This window comes from Lemur catta, chromosome 10, assembly GCF_020740605.2.
Source record: "Lemur catta isolate mLemCat1 chromosome 10, mLemCat1.pri, whole genome shotgun sequence".
Lineage (NCBI taxonomy): Eukaryota > Metazoa > Chordata > Mammalia > Primates > Lemuridae > Lemur > Lemur catta.
The window spans coordinates 637970-660981 of record NC_059137.1 but is presented as its reverse complement, the minus strand read 5'-3'; the positions used below and the strand labels follow the sequence as shown (position 1 = coordinate 660981).

Below are 23012 nucleotides of genomic sequence, written 5' to 3'. Positions count from 1 at the left end.
CCAGGACTCGCTGCCAGGGCTCGCTCTCTGAGTGAGGGGGCCGTGGGGAGGCTCAGAGCACTGGGGCAGCAGGGTCTGACTTCTGTTCCCACAGGGCTGCTGTGGCTGCATTGCAGGAATCACAGAGCGGATGAGCGGCCTTGCAGTTGAGCTGAGTGGCCGGAGGCTTAGGTGGAGATGGAGGTGGAGCTGGTGAGAAAGGAGGTCAGATGCAGAGTCTGTTGTAAAGATGGAACAATCGAGACTCACTAGCAACCTGCACATGGGAAGGAGCGAGGACTCAAGGGGCATGTTCAGGCAGAGGGAGGTCTGATCCGGAAAGGCAGATTTGAACTCGGTAGAGTCAGAGCAACTGTGTGGGGTCCTCAGGGGAGAGGGTTAAGGTAGGCCTTCTCAGCCCTGGCACCACTGGTGGATTGGGCCTGACGGTTCTGTTACAGGGCAGCCCTGTGCCTTGCAGGATGTTTGGCAGCCTGCCTGGCTGTACCTGCCAGGTGCCAGTAGCACCCTCAGTCCTGGCGTGACCCCGTGTCCCTGAGAACCACCTGTTTAAAGAGAATGCAGTAGGGTCCTGCCGCACCCTCTCTCTGCAGGGCCACTGCAGCACTCTCCGAACTGGTCACTCCCTTGTCTCTAGTTTATGTTCTACCAAGAATCCAGGGTGGTCTTTAAAAAGAACCAGAGCAAACCAGAATCCACTGGGCTCAGTGCCACCCAGTCAGCACAGTTACCAGAAAACACCAGACCCCCTGCCTGTCTTTCCCTGGCTTGTCTGGACCAGCCAGCCCGGCGGCTGCTCTTAGGCACCGGCCAGGCTCGCCCGCTGTCCCGTCCGTCTGGGGCGCTGGTCTCCGTGTTGCAGGTGCCTGCCTGGCTGTCCTGGCCACGGGGCCTGTGTGTCCGTGTTCTTCACCTGGTGTGCTCACCATCATCTGAGATGATCGTTTGTTTTTTCTCTTCATGGCTTTTTATAAGATTGCATAGAGAAAGGGAAAATCTTAAATATTTAAGTGACTTTTTAAATTTTAATATAAAGAAAATTGTCCATAATTTCATGACCCATATAACCTCTGTCGACACATTAAAAAAATGTGCTCATATAAATGTACATACCTGCTTGGAAAATTTAGTCATTCTGAGTCTCTGCTTACCATTCCCTTCCTTTCCTTTACTTTATAGTTTCATCACACTTATTTGTATTTCTAAAAAGTACATATTTAAAAACTGATTAGTTTTTGGTTCGATAAAGAGTATCATGCTGTATGCAATTTTCTGGGATTTTCTTTTTCACTTCATGTGATGTTGCTAAGACTCACTCAGAGTGTGGGCTGCAGTGATTGATGATGGGCATGTCGGGCTTTTGGGTTTGGTCAGTTGAATGTGTAGAAAATGGCATCTCATTGTCGTCTTAATTGGTCTTTTCTTTTCTTTTCTTTTTCTTTTTTTTTTTTTTTGAGACAGAGTCTTGTCACCTGGGCTAGAGTGCCCTGGTGTCAGTCTAGCTCACAGCAACCTCAGACTCCTGGACTTAAGCGATCCTCCTGCCTCAGCCTCCCGAGTAGCTGGGACTACAGGCATGCGCCACCATGCCCGGCTAATTTTTTCTATATATTTTTAGTTGTTCAGCTAATGTCTTTCTATTTTTAGTAGAGATGGGATCTCGCTCTTGCTCAGGCTGGTCTCAAACTCCTGACCTCGAACAATTCTTCCGCCTCAGCCTCCCAGAGTGCTAGGATTACAGGCGCCCAGCCTGTATATTCTTTTTATTTATATGTATGTTTTAGAGACGGGATCTTGCTCAGTGTGCCAGGCGGGAGTGCAGTGGCGTGATCACAGCTCATTGCAGCCTCGAACTCCTGGGCTCAAGTGATCCTTCTGCTTCAGCCTCCCAAAGTGCTGGGATTACAGGTGTGAGCCACCACACCCAGCTCCTTTTTGTATTTTAAGAAGCATTTGTCTTGCAGTCCAAATGATTTTTACTTAGATATTAAACTCTAAGCCAAAGTTTTGTTTTTGACGTTTAATTCCTTGTTTATTCTGAGTTGACTTTTTTCTTATATTTTCTTTTTAAATAAATGGTGTGGAGGAGGCATTCAATTTCATCTTTATTCTTGCACCTAATTGTTTCTTCCTAGCTTTAGGTATGGAAAAGCCCTTCTTTCTCCATCAGTCCGATGCGCTACATCCCAGAGGTCATGCGTGTGGAAGTTTCTTTTCTGCACCCTGCATTTCATGCCTTTCATTGGCTGCCCGACACTGTGCCTCTTAGTGCATGGTTCCGTCAGAGACCCTGGGGACTGGGAGGGCAGGTCACATGTCCATGCTCCTTTGCTCAGAGGCAGTCTGGATATTTTGGGCGATTTATTCTTCAATATAAATTTGAGAATCATCAAATTCCATGAAAAATCATGTTGGGAATTAACTGAGATTGCGTTGAATCTATAGATCAATCTGGTGGAACTCTGTCTTTGCCGTGTGTCTTCCTGTTTGTGAGCACTCTCTCTTCACTGAGTTTAAAGAAGTGTTTAAATGATACCGCTAGGATTACAGGTGAGCCACCATGCCTAGCTTCTTTATTCTTGATTTTGTTTATTTTTATTAATATTATTTTATTAAGCTTTTAGTTTGAAATAATTTCAGAAACAAAAAAGTTAAAAAAATAATACATAAAATTCCCATATGCCCTTTACCCGGATGCTCCAGGTGTTAACATTTTACCACATTTGGGTCATTCTGTATACCTATATGTCTCTCTAGTCTTAATTTGGTTTTTATGATCATTCCTGATTTTAAAAGGAATATTTCCAATATCTTCCTATTTATGATGATTTCTTTTTTAAAAAATACTCTTTATCAGAGTAAGAAAATTTTCTTCCATTCCTAAAAATCATGCTTGGGCATTGTATTTAACCAAATAATTTTTCTACAAAAATTATCTTTTTGAAAACATGTATTAAGAAGGTGAGTTGCCGGGCGCGGTGGCTCACGTGTGTAATCCTAGCACTCTGGGAGGCTGAAGCAGGTGGATCACTTGAGCTCAGGAGTTCGAGACCAGCCTGAGCAAGAGCGAGACCCCTGTCTCTACTAAAAATAGAAAGAAATGATTTGGACAACTAAAAAAATATATATAGAAAAAATTAGTTGGGCATGGTGGCACATGCCTGTAGTCCCAGCTACTCGGGAGCCTGAGGCAGTAGGATCGCTTAAGCCCAGGAGTTTGAGGTTGCTGTGAGCTAGGCTGACCCCACGGCACTCTAGCCTGGACAACAGAGCGAGACTCTGTCTCAAAAAAAAATAAAAATAAAAAATAAGGTGAGTTACATTCACAAGCCGTTTTTGGTTTGTTTTTAGAGATGGAGACTTGCTCTGTCACCCAGGCTGCAATGCAGTGGCACGATCATGGTCACTGCAGCCTCCAACTCCTGGACTCCAGCGATCTCCTGCCTCAGCCTCCTCAGTAGCTGGGACTACAGGTGCATGTCACCACGCCCAGCTACTTTTTAAAAATTTTTTTGTAAAGGTGGAGTCTTGCTATGTTGCCAGGCTCGTCTTGAATTCCTAGGCTTAAGCAATCTATCTCCTCCTGTCTTGGCCTCCCAAATGCTGGGATTGCAGGCCTGAGCCACCACCGCTCTTAGCCCTGAGGTTTTTTAAAGTTAAATCACGCTTGCACACCTGGGGTGCACCCAGCAGTGCCTGGTGGTATTTTTTACACTAGTGAATTCAAGTTGCCTGTGTTTTGGTTTAGAATTTTTTACCTATATGTATAAGAGATATCTCTACTCATTTTACTGTTTCTTTTCTGTTTTCTTCTTTGGATTTATTTTATTTTTCATTTGTACCTTTTTTAGATGGCTTGTTAGCCTGTTAATTTTGGGACTTTCTTCCTTAAAGCTGTAGCCCACAGGTTTTCTTTCGATAGTTCCTTTGGGCAGGAAGAGGCACGGCTGGTTAGGTATTTATTACCGTCATGTTCCTAGTTTTGTTGTGAGAGGTGGGTTAATGGGTGCTTATTGCATGATAGAAATAATTGAACGAGTGAAGAACAGCGTGGACAGTGATTATGGTGCAGCAGGTACAGAATCAGAGTACTCAGAATTCTTAGTGCTTTTGAGGTCCAAAAGAAGAAAGAAAGAAAAAGAAAAAAAAAGTTAAATAGTGAGAGAAGGTGCATTTGCGGAGGGAAAGACTTTCCATCTCCCTTTCTGATCTTAATCTTACTTACAAATGTCACACTATTAATAATTTCTTGTAATTCCTTCTGAAAAGACTTTTCTGCACATACCAGCATCTCTCTGTTCTCCTACGGGGGATCTCTGTGTCCTGCACACCCTGTTCCACCTTAGGTTTGGCTTGTTGCCACGGTTTCCCATCACTTTTTTCTTAACCTTTTCAAGAACCCTTGGTAGTCACTTGTAGGGATATAACAATTTATGTAACTGGCACTCCGTTAGTGGATATTCAGATCTAGAAAGAAGACCGTGTGGATGTCCTTGTTACATGTGATTTGGGGAACTTTGCAAGTATGTCTGTAGAGCAAACTGAAATATAGAATTGTTCAGCCAAGGAGTGTGTACCTTTTTTTTTTTTTTTTTAAAGAAATGGAGTTTTGCTCTGTTGCCAGGCTGGCCTTGAACTGCTGGGCTCAGGTGAGCCTCCTGCCTCAGCCTCCCGAGTAGCTGGCAGTACTACACAGCTGCGCGCCTCCATGCCCCGCGATTGGTACATTTAAAAAATTTGATAAATATTGACAAATTGCCCCCAAAGAGGTTTCATTATTTTATTACACCAACAGTATGAGAAATGCCTCTACACTTTCATATTAACAGACTACACTTTTTTGTCCATTTGGTAGGAGGAAATTGGTATCTTTGTTTCTTTAAATGTATTTTCAGTTTAATTTTCTTAGCCATATGCATTTATTTTCCTTCAGTTTGCCTTTTATATTCTTTGTACATTTTTGGGAGAGGGAGCTCAGGCGGAGGGTAGCGTTTTCTTCTGTTTTTTTGTGTGTGAGCTGCAGGTAGGTTTGTAAATGACTTTGTTTTTAAAGATGGATCTGTTGATATTACATTCTCCACATTGGAATTTCCAGTCTGGTGTCTGAGTTTGGAGTCCGAGTTGTTTGCTCCTGGCAGGGAATCTCTGTAAAGAGGAATCATTTGTCATTCATTTTGCAGAGTTGATGTTCCATTGCCAGGACCCCTCTCTGTGACAGTTTTGGGGTCCGCCTTGCTCACTAGCCTGCGGTTGATGTTGGGGTGGGCACAGCTGCGGGCCCATCTCTGTTGGGCCCCCTGCTTTGCTGCTCTGGGACAGTCGGCACCAGTGTTGCACGAAAAAGTTAGAAAGTGAGTGGGGGAGTTAAGGAATAGCATTTATATAGGAGATTAGTGTTATTTACTTTCATATAACCTTAAAAATAGAAAATACTTGTGCTTTTGTTTTGTAGTTTGCATGAAACCTGAATACATTATTTTTGAAATATTGCTTCCTTTAAGAAAAAAAGACTTAAAATTTATTGCTTTATATTAAGAGCAACAAACTGGTCTTGATTGGAGGGCTGGCACGGCTGTAGAGGGCCACCCCTCCAGGGAGACGTTTTTCCGGAAGAGGCTGAGGCCGGCTGCTCCGGAGTCTGCTCTGCATGGGTGAGGCCTGGAGTTGCTCCTGGGGCAGCAGGGAATCCTTGCACCCAGCGCCCAGCCCTGTCAGCCCTGGGCCAGAAGCACTGCTGGAGGCGTCCGTGGTGTGCTGCAGGCCCAGGTTTTAGGTTTGCTCTGTGTCACTGTCAGGTTGTGGGCTCTTGGCCCCGGAGGTGAATATCTGTGTATGGTGGCTCCCCAGCCTCCGGGATAGGGCTGTCCCAGATTCCTGGTCTAGGTTTTTTATTCATTGGCATTTTTTGCACAGAGCTAGTCCTGAGAAACCCTATGAGGAGTGATTGCTTTGTGGCATGAGCTATTCTGATGGTTTCTGTGGAGGGACCACTTTTAGGGTGAAAACAATAAATGGACAGACAAATGGTTTCTATCTGAGAAAAGTCACATTATTTTAAAAAGTTTGTTAATCTGGGGGTCTAAGGTGTGGAGGCCTGGAGGTGCCTCTGTGGGCTGCGTGGGCTCTGGCAGGCCTGGCTGTGCCACGGGGCGGTGAGCATGCCCAGAGCGGGCAGCCGGGAGGGGGCGCTGCTGGGCTGTGCTTTGTCTGCAGCCGGCGCAGTGGGTGGTCGCTCTTAGATGCTGGGGGGTGCAGAGGACATGGTGCTTGATACTTTAACCCCCTCCTTTCCATGGGGCTCCCAGGCCGGGGCCAGGGCCTGCAGAGCGGGATGTGTGCTGTCCCCCTGCCCCTCCCTGCCACAGTAACCCTGTTTGATGTCTGGCCACCCAACATGTGCACTTGCTTGGGAGTCAGATGGGAGGGACCCCCCGAACTGAGGGTGTTGAAAAGCAGTTAAGGCCCGTTTCCTGTTTGCTGCGTGGCAGGAAGAAGCTCATAACTTTTCCAGTTATGCTGATGATCAACCAGTAATTTTTCTGTTGAGAGTACTTGAACTTTTCTGTGGACTAGCAGTGTTGCTTTGTTTTCTTCTCCTGCCGTGCCCCCATGGCAGTCTCAGTGGTGGGACAGTGGGGCTGGGAGAGAATGACACTGCAGGTGAGCAGGAGCCAGGTCCTGGGGACCAGGGACCCGGGGCCAGGTGCCTCAGGGAGGGGCTGGCTGTGCTACTGGGCAGGCGGCTACTTCCCACAAAGGTTGCAGAAAGGGAAATCTGTCCCCGGTGTGGGAATGGCACTACCACTCTCCAGGAGCCCCTCGGAGCCCATCCAGTCTGCATGTTTGGGTTCTGTGGTGACCTGTCTGGCTTGCTGGTTGACAGACTCCGTTTTCCTTGGGCCGACAGAGGAAGGCAGAGAGAGGTGGAAACCTGAGGCAGCAGAGTTTCCACTTGGGTTTTCTAAGCGAATCCACAGAAAAACAAGACAGCATATAAGCAAGTGCTAACACATCTTGGGGAGAGACCTAGCAAGGAAGGCCATACTTTTTTTATTTATTTGTTGTCAATAACAAGATTAGAGCAGATTGGTTCATAGGCTGCCTGTTCTAGAACCATATTCTTGGAACAAAAGGGTGGGGGAGGGTAGGCTCCTCTCCTAGATCCAAGGACTCCGGCCGGGCTCAGTGTAATGAGGAAGAGGGAACAATAGGGACGGTTCCCTTGTGCCTGCCCTTGAAGCTCAGGGTGGAGAGCACTGGCCGGGTGTCGCTTACGTGTCCCCAGCAGCAGTGGTGCCTGCGGGGTGCCGTGCACTGGAAGTTGGCACTGTTTTGGGTGGCGGTTCTGAGATGAACTGTCTGACCAGGTATGCAAACATGCTGATGCCAGGAATTTTTCTGAATACTTGTGATGTGAATTTTAATGGTGGGTGGTTAATGTTAGCTGCTCTACCCTGTAGGGGTTATTCGTTCTCATCCTTCCTGAGCAAAAATGTATTTTTTGAGGAGACATCTCCTCTGGCGACGTTGAGGTCCTGCAATCTGCTGGTTCTGGCCTTCCTCCTCACCTCCTTCTCCACAAGGAGGCTGCAGCTTAGGTGGACCTTTCTTTGCTTTTTACGTTTTGCATTTTGTATTTGCAGTGGTGGTGGATTTTAGTGTTAGAGATTATTATTTTTTGCTTGAAGCACTGTGAATCTTCTGTAGAGCATGGTATTAGGGGAAAAAAACATAACCCAAGAGAAAAAATTTTAGTGAAGTGAAAGTTTTGGTGGTTTTTGAAATGAAAATATTTGTGGCCAAAGCATTGTATCTTCTCTTTAGAAAGCTAGGGGAGAAAAGATGTGCTCTTACACTGTTTCTCACATTGGGCTGGCCTTTTTGGCATCTCAAATCTTGTAGGAATTTGTCTTATTTAGAGTTTATGCAACTTGGTTAGTTCAATAGAATCCAAAGAAGAGCCATTCCAAGTTTTCCTTGCTTTCAGGGTATATCACCTTTCAGCATTGTAACAGATGGCCCATGGGACCTCGTGGAAGGACTGCACCTTTCACAAACTTTTTTTTTTTTTTAAGTGAGAGTGCGTTGCAAAGGAGAGCTCATATCTACTTTTCCTACTTTCTTCTTTTTTGCCTTGGAGAAGACACAGGACCAGTGGGGAGGTGGGCATGTGAGCAAAGGAGACTAAAGGAAGAAGAGAAATACTGATGGAGAAGATGGGGAGTGTGGGGGGTTTTGGGTGCCAGGCTTTCGGCATTGAGGGAGCTGTCAGCCCCACGGAGACTGATGTATGTGAGACTTGCAGGCTCCTTCTAGAAGAGAAAATCCTCGCCTCTTTCCCCTTCCTTTTTTCCTTCCTTCCATTTTCTCCTTCCTCGCCATTCCACTCACCATCCACTCTCTCACGTACCCACCATTCATCCATCCACCATCCACCATCATCCACCCACCATCCATCCACCCACCCACCATCCACCATCACGCACCTACCCACTCACTAACCATCCTTCTACCTACCATCCATCCACCCCACCATACACCATCTACCATTCACCATCCACCCACCATCCACCATCATCCACCATCCACCATCATCCACCCACCATCCATCCACCCACCCACCATCCACCATCATCCACCATCCACCATCATCCACCCACCATCCATCCACCCACCCACCATCCACCATCACGCACCTACCCACTCACTAACCATCCTTCCACCCACCATCCATCCACCCCACCATACACCATCTACCATTCACCATCCACCCACCATCCACCATCATCCACCATCCACCATCATCCACCCACCATCCATCCACCCACCCACCATCCACCATCACGCACCTACCCACTCACTAACCATCCTTCCACCCACCATCCATCCACCCCACCATACACCATCTACCATTCACCATCCATCCACCATCTACCATCCACCACCCACGCACCCACCTGCCAACCATCCATCCATCCATCCACCATCATCTACCATCCATCCACCATCCATCCACCATCCATCCACTATCCATCGACCATCATCCACCATCTACCATCCACCCACCATCTATCCATCATCCATCCACCCACCATCCACCATCCACTATCATCTACCATCTATCCACCATCATTCATCCATCCACCATCCACCTACCCACCATCCATCCATCCACCATTATCCGCCCACCATCCATCCACCATACACCATCATCCACCACCCACCCACCCACCAACCATCCACCCACCCACCATCCATCATCCATCATCTATCATCCATCATCCACCATCCATCATCTACCCATCCATCCACCCACCCACCACCCACCCATCATTCACCATTCACCTACCCATCCATCCATCCATCCATCCATCCATCCATCCATCATCATCCTTCCACTGTCATCCACCCTCCATCCACCCACCATCGACCCACCATCACTCACCATCCTCTCATCCACCCATTCATCCATCCACCCATCCATTCATCCACTATCCATCCATCCACATTCACTATCCGTCCACCCATCTACCCACCATCCACCCACCTACTATCCATCACATATTAAGTACCTGTTATATACCAGAACTATTTGTCCGGAAGCTTGGGTATATTAATGGACAGAGCACAAAAAAATCCAGAACATTTTAGTCTTCCCAGAAAGAAACCTCATACCATTAGCAGTTTCTCCTCATTCCTCTCCCCCCTCAGCCCCTGGCAACCACTGAGCTACCTTCTTTCCCTACAGATTTGCCTATCCTGGACGTTTCATATAAATGGAATTTGTGTAATGTGTGGTCTTTATGACTGTCTTCTTTCACTTAATTGTTTTCAAGGTTCATCCATGTTGCAGCATGTATCAATATCTCATTCCTTTTTATGTCTGAATAATATTTCATGGTATGGATATACCACATATTGTTTTTTTTTTTTTTTGAGACAGAATCTCGCTCCGTTGCCTGGGCTAGAGTGCCGTGGTGTCAGCCTAGCTCACGGCAACCTCAAACTCCTGGGCTCAAGCGATCCTCCTGCCTCAGCCTCCCCAGTAGCTGGGACTACAGGCATGTGCCATGCCCGGCTCATTTTTTTTCTATATATATTTTCAGCTGTCCAGATAATTTCTCTCTATTTTTAGTAGAGACAGGGTCTCGCTCTTGCTCAGGCTGGTCTGGAACTCCTGAGCTCAAATGATCCACCCGCCTCGGCCCTCAGAGTGCTAGGATTACAGGCGTGAGCCACCGTGCCCGGCCACCACATTGTTTATCCATTCATCAATTGATGAACAATTTGGGTTCTTTCCACTTTTTTGACTATTATGAATAATGCTGCTGTGAACATTCGTGTACACATTTTCATGTGGACCTATTTCATTTCTCTTGGGTATATTACTAGGAGTGGAATTTCTGGGTCTTATGCTAACTATGTTTTAAGCATTTGAGGACAAGCCAAAGTATTTCAAGGTGGCTGCTCCATTTTACTTTCCTACCAGCAATGCAGGAGGTTTCCAATTTCTGTGCCTTCTTGTCAACACGTGTTATTGTCCATCTTTTGATTGTAGCCATCTTAGTAGGTACGAAGTGGTATCTCAGTGTGGCTTCGATTTGCATTTCCTGATGACTAAAAATGTTGAGTATCTTTTCATATGCTTTTTGGCCATCTGTATATGTTCTTTGGATATTCAGACCTTTTGCCTATTAAAATTTTTTAAATTGATGAGTTGTAAGAGTTATTTATGTATTATAGATACAAGTTCCCTATCAGATATGTGATTTGCAAATTTTTTTTCCCATTTTGTGGGTTGTCTTTTCACTTTATTGGTAGTACCCTTTGGATCACAGAAGTTTTTAATTTTGATAGAAGTCTAATTTATTTATTGTTGTTGCTTATGTGAAAGTGATATTCCATTAAAGATTTAAAGGAGGTGAGGGAGTGAGTTCTGGCAAGAGAGGAAAGCAGTGCAGAGGCCGCGAGGTGGGAGCCTGCCCGCCACACTTGGCGGGGGCGCTGGACGCGGGTGAGAGAGCAGCACGCCCCACGGGCTCCTCCCGACGTGCGAGCCAGGCGGGGCAGTTGATCAAGGTCCCTTTGGCTGCTGTCCTGTGAGGGGCAGTAGGAGTGAGAGGCTGGAGCAGGGTGGTAAGAGGCGGGTTCTTGATGTGTCCTTCACATCTTCCCCCCTACACCCTGAACTCCCTCTGCAGTGCTCACGTCCACTAGGTCCTTCCTCCTGCTCCACTGAGACACTGGGCCCACTGGGAAGAAGTCCCCGCCCAGCATGTGCACGCACCACTCTGCCCACGTGGCCCCCGCGCCTCTGATCCATGGGGCTCCTGCCCTGGCTGCCCAGACGGCTCCTCTCTGGCTCGGCCCACCTTTACTTTTGCTGTTTGGGGTGGTGCCGTCAGCACACAGACATGCTGTCCCCACCCTCTGTGTGAAAACGCTTTTCTCGATCCTGCTTCCCACCAGCTTCACCTCATTTCTTTGCCCTTCTTTGCACCAAATTCCTCTAAAGATCTGTGTGTGTTCCTGGTATGTGCACCCTGTCCCATTCTCCCGTCAGCCCTTAGTCAGACCTTGCACCCTTGCTCCCAGCACCAACGCAGCCTTCCTGGTGGAGGCCTTCCCCTTAGGTCACCCCTCCCTCCCCAGCCTGGCTCCATCTTCTGCCCAATGCTGGAGCGTCCTTGGTCAGTCCTCGGCCCGCTGGCCTTGTCACCCAGTGCAGGTTCCTGTGTTCACCTGCCTGCTCCGTCTCCCCTCCTGCTTTCTTCACATGTTCTGACCTTTCCCCAGGGGAACCCTTTGCTTCCTTGCTGGTGCTTTGCGTTCTGACCTCATCCCACCACCCCCTGGCCTTCCTCTCTTGAGTGACCCCTCTGTTCAGGTGCCCCGGTGGAGGCTGGTCTCCAGTACGGTGGCCCCAGGGAACTGGTCAGGCCCTAGTGAGGCCGTATGCCTTCCCAGCTTCAGTTCCCCCTGACTTGTCTGCCCCTCTCCCTCTTGCACCCACATCCTCGGTGTTGGGGGTGGGGCCCAGTGCTCTCCGGGGGCTGGGCCCAGAGGTGGGAGTGGGGGGTCTGTCCTCTTGCATTGGCTGCCTTCTTCCTTCTGAGAGAGGACTTTTCTGGGGTGCAGGACATTGCCTCGTCCTGATGTTTCTTGGAGTTGGTGGTGCTGGGCTGCAGTGGACGTCACAGCCTGAGCTGGCCTCCCATGGCCATGCAGCGTCTGTACATCTTTGAGTGGGTTTGTCATTATCCACTGTCTTATGACACTTTTGTTCCAGGTTCAGTGCTGTGAACATGTTAGTGTAATGGAGGGCAGCCCTGGGCCAGTATGGAACTGTCCCAGGGCACTGTGTGCTTGAATTACAGATTTGCGAGGGTTTCTTGTCTACAGTTAGAAGTGCTTTGGGGTTTTTTTTTTTGAGACAGGGTCTCACTCTGTTGCCCATGCTGGAGTGCAGTGGTGTCATCATAGGTCACTGTAACCTCAAACTCGTGGACAGAAGAGATCCTCTTCCTTCACCCTCCAGAGTAGCTGGGACTACAGGTGTGAGCCACCATGTCTGGCTAATTGTTTTCTAATTTTTATAGAGATAGGGTCTCACTATGTTGTACAGGCTAGTCTTGAACTCTGGCCTCAAAGAATATTCCTGCTTCGGCCTCCCAAAGTGCTGGGATTACAGGCATGAATTCCTGCACCTGGCCTTTTTTTTGTTTTCCTTAAGAGATGGTCTTGTTCTGTTGCCCAGGCTGGAGTGCAGTGGCATGATTATAGCTCACTGCAGCCTTGATCTCCTGGGCTCAAGTGATCCTCCTGCCTCAGCCTCCCGAGTAGCTGGGACTACAGGCAGGCACCACCATGCCTGGCTAACCACACTAAATTTTTTGTAGAGGTGGGGTCCCTGTGTGTTGCCCAGGCTGGTCCTGAACTCCTGGCCCCGCGTGATCCCCCTGCCTCGGCCTCCCAGAGTGCTGGAATTACAGGTGTGAGCTACCACACCCAGCCTGTTTTCCTATATTATTATTCTGTTTTATACTTTATAAATGAGCTGAAATGTTTTAAAACTTCTAATGCTTAGGAAAAAAAGCAGAAGGAATTATGCTAAAAGTTGTCTTCATTGTTTCTAAATCGTGAACTGCCAGTGATTTTGTTACATGTTTTTTAGTATAATACAATTTTTTACAAAGAACACGTGTAAGTTTTACTGTAAGAAAAAATTAATAGAAACCCTCATTTATATGTAATTTAATTCATATGATCAATGCTTATTACTTTTAAAAATATACAGTAAAAACCTGAAAGGAAGATGACCCTGAATTTAGACAATGATTTATCGCAACAGAGCTACTCAAAGAGTTGCCCCATGTACTTGTAATAAGAAAAACTAAGGACATGAACCCCGCGGCGCTGGGAGCGCAGGCCTCCCCCATCCCACGCTGTGTTCTGCCCACCTTCAGCCCAGCCCATGTGGTGCGGTCCCTTCCCCCGCAGCTCAGCAAAGCTCCACCAGTCCTTCCTGTACCCCAGACACTGTAGCAGCGGGGCCCCAGCAGCCTTCAGGGGCTCAGAACTGCCTGCACACTGAAACAAAGACATCGTTTGCCCTTTCACTCTCATTCTGTCACGAGTGTCCAGCACGTGGTGTGTGGTGTTGCCACAGATTGAATCCACGAGATGTGAGCACCTGGCTCTATTAAGCCAAAAAAAGATATTTGCAAAAATATAAAACGATTCCACTCTTACCTGTTTTTTTGTTTTGTTTTGAAGAGTGGTTACTTTTCCTTAAAATATTTTACTTATGCTAACATGTAATGGGTTTATTATTATTTTTAAAGGAAGTGACAATTATTTTATTTTATTTTATTTTTTTTTTTGAGGCAGAGTCTCACTCTGTTGCCCGGGCTAGAGTGCCGTGACATCATCATAGCTCACAGCAACCTCAAACTCCTGGGCTCAAGCAATCCTCCTGCCTCAGCCTCCCGAGTAGCTGGACTACAGGCACTCGCCACCATTCCTGGCTAATTTTTTCTGTTTTTAGTAGAGACGGGGTCTCACTTTTGTTCAGGCTGGTCTTGAACTCCTGAGCTCAAGCAATTCTCCTGCCTTGGCCTCCCAGAGTGCTAGGATTACAGGTGTGAGCCACCTGGCCTGGCCTTAGTGACAACTATTTTAAATTGTTTTCAGCTTTAATATCCATTCTAACGTGGTCAGTGTCAACGCATGTGAGCAAAAACTCAGTGCTGTTTAAGAGTGTAATAGATCCTGCCTGAGACTGAAAAGTTTGGAAACTGCTATTTTATCATAAACTGAAGCACTTGGTAGTACAGTAATGAACAAAACAAAGTTCCTACTTCTCATGGAGCTTACTTTCTGACTGGGGACAAATTTCACACTTTTGTGTTACATGCTTCAAGATAGACAGTAAACCCAAAGGAGACATGGAGATTTTGAATGAAATTCAGCTATAAATGTGTCTTTGTTTTCCTGGGCTGTTTCAACCCTATTACAGAGCAGTCTTGTGGAAAGATTTTTAAAAGATCTACAATGTGAGTAGGAGTGTGGTCTTCTTCCAAGAACTTTTCTGATCGCAAAGGAAAACGGTTATTGTATTTTTGTGGTTTTCTGCAGGTCGCCTGCACTTACTGTTTTCACCACGAGATGGTGCCTTTGTTCCAACACGTGAGCGGCCCACTGGGTTTGGGAGGTTCCCGGGGTGCGGGGACTCCAGCTCTGTGTGCATGGATTGCCTGCTGCCAGTTTGAGGCCATCCTGCTTTGAAGTGACAGTACGTGGCGGAGAACCTGACCTTCCTTCCACATCCCCACGGTCTCTTCTTACTGGGCAGTGATGTCCCAGGCAGCGTGAGAACTCCGTCCCGGCAGATGTGTGTCAAGCGCCTGTTGTCTGTGTGCTGGGACTCGGCTGCGCTTTGGGGACAGAGCAGACACTGACCGAGCCCGCCTGGGGTTTGCAGTCTGCCACCGCTCTGGACTGCTGCTTTTAGACTCGTAGTGTTTCAGCCAGGATTGTTGCTTAAGTTATTGCTCTCCTGATCCGAGAGCAGGAAGACTTGGTTCCCTCGGTGTGTGAGTCTGTGCAGCCTCGTGTCAGCAGCACCCCCGCGTGGTTCGGAAGGAGACGGTGCCCTGGGAGGAGGGCGAGCCGTGTGCCGCTGCACCGTCGTCTGGCTGAGCTCTGGCCCTGAGGGTGCGCCAGGGCTGTGTGCAGGTCAGGGTTGGGGTCGTGCCTGTGTCCCTCCCTCAGACCGGCCCTCTGGGACCTGCTCACCAAGCAACCTACAGTGAAACCGCGTGTGTGCCGTGCCCGGGCCTGCGTGGCGGTTGTGTCTGTGTCAGAACAAGTCCTGCCCTCGGGGAGGCGCTCTGTCTGGTGTTGCTCGGATTTTCAGTGTATTAAAAACTTTTTCTCTCATTAAAAAAGAATTTTAAGGCTCTTCCTCTCATGGCAGTAATTGTATGAAAGTATGTATCAATTGGAAAGATAGAAAATGACAGAAAGTTATAACAAACACGGTAACATCTAAAAATAGCTTCCATACATGGCCGGCACTGGGAGGACTGGTCTTTGGGCCTTGCCTGGTGACTCTGTTGCTCTCGGAGCCGGTGGTTGAAGCCCCGGAGCTGGGGCAGGAGGTGCCGTCTGGGGGTGGCGCCCAGGAGGCTGAGACGGGTGGTGGCCGGCTGCAGCTGCTCCCCCCCACGCCCCAACACACACTGTCTTTGAAACGTAATTAGAGGAGACAGGCAGTGGGGAGGTGCGTGGGGGGGGGGGCGGGGAGTTTCCGAGACACTGAGTCATTTCTCGGGAGGACGTGGAGCACAGCTTAGGGGACTCGCAACAGCAGCACCGGCCGCCACTCCTGGACGGGGCAGGGGTTGGGGGACACATGCATAGCCCTGTGAACCCAGGGCCTAGAGAGGACTGGCCTCTTCACAGAGCCATGTCTTAAGAAGCAAATTCTGGGAGCCAAAAGAAATTAAACAGGATTATAATCTTGACTGGCATGTGTCAAAGAACATTAAAGTGATATAAATTAAAACCCACAGCAAAATTTCTCAAAACTCCCTCCCTTTGTCCAGTTCTCCCACACTCTTCAGTCTGACACAGAGTCTCACTGCTGGCACATGTCCCCCAGTGTCCCTAAGTCCTGGCTCTGGTGCTCTTTTTGCTCTCCTTTGCTAACCTGCCTGGTCTTAGAAAGCAAGTTCAGATTGCTGTGGTGCGTTGCTTTGTGGAATCTCCCTTTGATCGCATGACTTAGCTCTTGTTGGATGTTGGAGGCCTGCAGTTTAAATTTAATCATCATTTCAAAATGTATTCCTCAATAGTCATGGAATGTGTGTTTTGTTCCAGCTATTATGCTGGGTGCTGGGTTCCAGGGATGGGAGAAGTAGAGTCCATGTTTTTAGGGGTTCCCTTCTCAGCGGGAGACAGATGTGTAGGGCGTCGCAGGGCAGCCTGGGTTAAGCTGCCAGAGCCATGTGGCCCCTGGAAGGCTCAGAGCAGAGTTGGGTAGTCAGGGGACGCGGGGAGAAGGGCAAGTGCGTGACCTGAAGACCGGATGCCACTGTTCGTGTAGTTTTAAGTAGTTCGGTGCGATTGGCACCGATTTTTGACAGGCCATTTTTGGACTTGAAAATTGTGTTGGGTTAGAGATCTGCAAACTTTTGCTGTAAAGGACCACAGGTGTGCAGGCCACATGCAGTCTCTGATGCATGTTCTTTCTTATTTCTACAACTCAGAATAAAACCCATTCTTAGCTTGTGGGAAGTAAGAAAACAGGCTGAGCTCGATGCGGCCATCGGGCCCGCGCCCGGCCTGGATCCTCGCGGTGCCTTCTGTGCCACGTTATGAAGCAGGGACTTGATTTCACGGGCGGTGGGCAGTCACTGAATTTCTAAAGAAGATTGTGGTAGGGTCACAATTCCAGAAAGATAATTTTAACTGCAGAATAGATACTAGACTGAAAAAGAGATTAGAATTAGGAAAGTGAGTTGCTAGATTATTCTTCTTACATTGACTTTACTTTTTTTTTATTTCAGCATATTACGGGGGTACAAATGTTTAGGTTACACATATGACCTTTGCCCCACCCAAGTCAGAGCTTCAGGTGTGTCCATCCCCCAAACAGTGCACACCACACCCCTCAGGTGTGAATATGCCCATCCCTTCCTCCCCCTCCCCCCTGCCCGACGCCTGATGAATGTTACTGCTATATGTACCGTTGACTTTAAGGGATAATATTTCTTAAAATAAGAGGGTATCAGTGGAATTTGGTGGAAAATATAGGAGGCATAGGGTGTAGTGATCAACGGGATGGGAGTGACATGAGGGAGAGTGACCGTGAGGTTGATGGGAAAGTTTTAATGAAGGGTGTGTGGCATTGGCCACAGGGGTGTAGACGGTAGACAGAAAAGGCCGGTTGGGCAGATTGTGCTGTACCCATGTAACACAACATTATTGCGTGTCTTAAAAAGTAATGTTATGGAAATCTTTGCTATCAAGTTGAGTGAATAAATGGATTAAAAACGAGTATATTAATAGAAAAATTAGCCAGGCATCATAGCGTGTGCCTGTAGTCCCAGCTACTTGGAGACTGAGGCGGGAGGATGGCTTGAGCCCAGGAGTTTGAGGCTGCAGTGAGCTACAGTGACGCCACTGCACTCCAGCCTGGGTGACAGCACTAGACTCTGTCTTTAAAAAAAACAAACAAACCAGTATATTATATAATTAATGTAAAATCTGTAAGGGATGTACTAAAATGTTTACTGTTGGTGGTAGGATCATGGGTGTTTTTCCCCTCACTTGTTATTCTTGGGTTTCTACCTCTCCGAATCCCATGGCTACAGCCCCCCGTGCGGGGTTGCCATGCTGAGCAGAAGGGGCAAGAGTGACCAGACCTCCTTGGCTTGTTCCTGATCTCAGCGGAAGCATTAAGCCTTTCACTGCAAAGTCACTAAATATGGTGTTAGGCACAAGCTTTCCATAGATACCCTTTAACAGGTTGAGAGTTTTTATCATGAAAGAATTTTGTCAAATGCCTTTCTTATGTCTGTTGAAATGATCGTGTGGTTTTTGTTTTGTTTTAATGTGGTTTACTCCTTATCCTCGGATACGTTTGGAGACCCCCAGTGGATACCTGAAACCATAAATAGTAGCAGACCCTATCCCATATTTATTATTTTTTCCTACACGTACACACCTAGGATAAAGTTTAATTTATACATTAGGCACAGTAGGAGATTAAGAACAGTAACTAATGGTAAGACAGAGCAGTTATCACACTGTCCTGTAATAAAAGTTATGTGTCTGCTCTCTCAGAACATCTTACCGTGCTGTGCTGAGCCTTGTGATCTGTCTGAGGACCGAGGCCGCTGCCAAGTGGCTGGCGCTGGGGCTGGGGCTGGGGTGGGGGTTAGTGTGTGCCGTGCGGACACGCCGGGGTGGGGGTCAGTGTGTGCCGTGCGGACACGCCGGGGTGGGGGTCAGTGTGTGCCGTGCGGACACGCCGGGGTGGGGGTCAGTGTGTGCCGTGCGGACACGCCGGGGTGGGGGTCAGTGTGTGCCGTGCGGACACGCCGGGGTGGGGGTTAGTGTGTGCCGTGCGGACACGCTGGGCCAGGGGTTGATTCACATCCTGGGCAGGACAGTGTGAGATTTTCATCATGCCGCTCAGAATAGCATGCAATTTAAAACTTATGAATTGTTTATTTCTGGAATTTTTCATTTAATATTTTTGGATTGTGGTTGACCGTGAGTAGCTGGAGCTGCGGCAGGCAAAGCTGTGGGTGAAGGGGTGGCGACTGCTGTCATTGACTTCGAGTGTTAAACCAACCTTGTACCTGGGATGAACCCCAGTTGGTCACAGATGAATAATCCTTTTCCCATGTTGCTGTGTTCATTTGCTGATACTTTGTTAAGGATTGTTGAGTCTGTGTTTATGAGAGGCCTGATCTGTAGTTTTCCTTGATTTGCTTTGTTTTCTGTGTCGTACTGTTCCACAGCAGGAGTTGGGAAGGGATTCCTCCTGCTCTTCCTAATCCCAGAGCACTAAAGGGGTTGGGCGTTTTCCCGTGTCTTGGCCTGCCATTTTTATGTTGGTTGTCTTTTTATAAAAAATTGATTAGTAGTTCTTTTCTTGCAGAGGTAAGAGTGATATTAAACCTATGATACTTAGCTACTTACATTGCATTTTTTCTGTGTTTTAGAGTTTATTTGTTCATTTTGCCACATAAATGTTTGAAATATTTTGGTAAAGCTTTTTCTTTATGACTTCTGGCCTTAGTGCTATGCTTAAAATCAGGAGTTCCTCATTTCAGGGTTGTCAAGTATTTTTTCGTACTGCTTTTATGATTTATTGTTTTACATTTAGTCATTTCGTTCATTCATTTACATTTATGACAACTCCCCGCGTGGTTAGCCTCTTGTCTCGATGTCTCGGGGACCATTTCATTAATTATTCTCTCTTCCTGTTGATTTGAAATGGCTGTTTATCCTGCACTGTGTTCTTATTTTTATAAGTAACTATTTGCAGACTCTCTTAAATATGCTCAATGAGAAATTTAAGAGTTTTCATGGAAAATAAGCAGGTTTTTTGTCCTTTTCTTTCAGACTCTTACGTCATGACTGATAAACATAATTATCCTACCAGATATGTAAAGTCTTAGAGTTGTGGGTTTTTTTTTGTTGTTGTTGTTGCTTATGCTATTAAAACATCACACTGGTCACCATTTGCCTGGAAATGTATGAAGATTTACCAGAAGGAGTGGTCCATTAAGAAAGGTAGCAGTTGTGCTGTTCACGTTGTACGTGAAGTGCCAGCGTTTTAACTTAGCTCCATTTCGTCATCATGAGATTATTCCTCACCATGATTTGGTAGCAACCGTGGGAGTCGGTAGCTAGAAATTATTAATAGACCCTGCAGTTTTCCAGAGAACCCTCATGTGGGGGGCGTGCAGCAGGCACCACTCGCACCTCCACCCACTGTGCCCTGCGCTGTGCCGACTTCTGCCACTGGCGTGAGTCTGGGGAGGCAGGACATTGGCACAGAAGTTACCCGAAGCGGGTTGATTACTCAGAAACAGGCAGCGGGGGACAGTAGAAGCCCAGAAGTCATGGTGAGCCAGTGCCTCGAGACTCGGGAAAGCTGCCCCTGGCGGGTGGAGCCTGTCTGTGCACCCTGTGGCCCTGCAGCCCAGGGACCAGAACGGGCGCTCCATTCTGGGTCTACGCCTGGCGGCAGCCTGATCCCTGGACAAGAGTGTCGCAGGACATCCTGTTCTGGGGGTACGGGCATAGAGCCAGCTGTTCTGGATGGTTCCTCCTTACTCAGGGTGTTGCATTCCCAGCAGAGTCTACAGTTATTCTTGAGAACTGCAAGCAAGAAAGGTGGGAGAACTGGATTGGTCCAAGGCCACCTAGAGAATTGTACCACAGGGGACACTTGAAGTGACACGCCACATTTTCAATGTATTTGCCATTCGTATGACCAACACCCCATTACAAAAGGATTGGATTGGAATCCTGAGAATTATATTCAGCCCGAGGCACCAGGATTTTGCTAAAATTTGTACTGTCTGCATTACACATCCTACAGGTTCTTATGGCCTATTATATATAATTAAGGTTCTCAAGGAACTATAATTTGACTTAATATATTATTGAAATAAAACAGTATAAAACTGCTTCTGAAATTCCATCGTTATTTACAGTAGCAAAAAACATTGTTTTTTCTCTCTAGGAATTCAGGATCATCCACTAACCTATTTCCTGGTTTCCTGGGCTTGTCTGGGCCACCAGTCTGATTTCCCGGCACCTCCACAGACTTTCCTGTCCCCAGGAGGCCGCATGTCCGCTTTTTCTCCTGTCTTCCATTTCCCGCCAAGCACAGCCTCGCACCGAGGTGTCTTTGAGTTTCCCCTGCTGCCACTGGGTTGTGTACACCCGTTCTGTTTCCCCTCTAATATTTTTTTTTATTTTTAAGTTTTTTTAGAGACAGGGCCTTACTCTGTGGCCCCTGCCGGAGTGCAGTGGTGCCGTCGTAACTCACGGCAGAGGGAGCCCCTGGGCTCCAGTGATCCTCCTGCCTCAGCCTCACGTCCCACTAATGTCTCACTTTGCTAAGACCGGGTGACCTCCAGGGCACTTGGGTGTGTCGCCAGACATTGTGCTCCTTCAGTGTCAGGAAAGTTTGTACTCTGTGTCTGGGACCTGAGAGTGACCGCCAGGGATTGCTGCTGTCGGAAGCTATTGTCACAACAGTGTTCTCTTTAAGTAGTCAATTAGCTTTGGGATTTATTAAGTACTGAAAAATCTTAAAAAGTTAAAAGTTTCAAGTGAACCGTTGTTTTTCCCCTAGTATCAACCTTCTTGTGTTTTGTGAGGAAATACTGAATTTATTGTTTTTGATAGAAAATTTATGATTTCCAAGGAGTCATTTTTTCCCTACTTAGAAATTTAGTTTTATCTTTTCCAAATCTTAACTAGTTCAGTCTGTCGTGTAAGCGTCTTCCCACTGCCCAGAGTTTGGCACCGTCCCGAGCTCTGTGGACCGCACGCCGCGCTCCCCAGTGTCCGGGCGGGATCCTGGGCCTGCTCATCATGTGTCAGAAACTAGGTTAAGTCGGCCTCAGCAAGAAAGGGCGTGTATCACCCCACTGGACAAGAAACTCAAAGAGGCCTAGGGCCCCACAGCACTGAGGGTTCTCACGGCTCTGCTGCTGCTGCTGCCACCTTCCTCTGGCAGCCACGAGCCGTCCAGGGAGATGCGCTGGCCTCCTGAGGCCGATGGCTGGTGTGTGAGGCCCAGTGCCTCAGTGAAAACCGCGGACGCCAAGGCCAGAGAGCGGGGAGAGAGGTGGTTTCTGTAACTGGACTAGCAGCACTCGGCACCTAGAACGACCGGTGACCCCCCTGGAGTGGGTCTGTGGCCCAGAGGGCCACCTGCGTGGGTGAGCCGCCTCACCTGCAGGAGGCAGTTGAATTCATGGTGCCGCAGACGTGACAGTCACAAACGAGAGTCATACGTATCCCCCGGCCTTAACTATGCAGATTTTCAGTGTTTTCCCATGCCAGTTTTCTTTCATTTTCTAGTTCTGTAGTACAACTAGATACGTTTATATTAATATGTATAAAAGGCAAAATTATGTTTTTGGTATCTAGATTGACTTTTACATGGATTAGTTAGCTCATTGACAGGCATTCTTATCTAGTAGACTTTATAAAAATCAGATCAGTAAAGCTGTTTCTCTGGGATACAAGCTAGGATATAGAATGTATTACACTAATTTGAATCTTTATTAAAATAGCGTTTGTAGGCAAGAGGTAATCCCTGTAGCCAATAGCTGGTCTTCCTGCAATCTGAGCTCTAATGAGGCTAAGTGGTAATGTGTGAGAGTCTCTGCTGGTGCTCCCAGGGGATTGGGTGATTGTCGTGCCAGGCCGTCTTCCTCATATGCTGTGGTTAAAGATGTGTCACATAGACATCTTAGTAATGTCACCTGCCCTGCTGGAATTTGTGCTTCAGAAATCAGATGTCATTAACAGGCAGGGAGTTGTGTGGTGGTGGGACCGGTCACCTCCTTAAGCTGTTGGTCTGAGAGCCAGCTGGCTCCTTGGAGTGTGGAGGACGGCGGAGGTTTATGTGCCTCTGTTTTTCTCATTTACCTTGTGGTGTTGAGGTTGGCTCAGTAAGCACTCGACGGACAGCGAAGCTTCACCCTGTGGACATCAGCTGGGAGCAAGCACGACTGCCACTGTTTTGTGGTTCGAGGCTTTTCTGTGAGTCAGCCCTGCTGTCTGCGCCTTAGTCAGTGGACAGAGCTCTCAAGACCTCCCCCTCTACCTGGGACACCTGTCACCATAGACAGGGTGACGCCTGCACTGCCGCAGCAGCTTTTGCTTCTTAGGGCGTGGGAGGCTTAGGTAAGGGTTCCTCTCTCTTGGAGTTGAAATGAAACCTTTTTTTTTTTTTTTTGAGACAG

General features: G+C 47.7%; 1 protein-coding gene across 9 annotated transcripts in view; it reads left to right on the top strand.

Moving 5' to 3' along the window:
- The window catches only part of EHMT1 (euchromatic histone lysine methyltransferase 1), a 169602-nt gene that overhangs the window by 30008 nt on the left and 116582 nt on the right, over positions 1 to 23012 (top strand). The window lies entirely within an intron of this gene.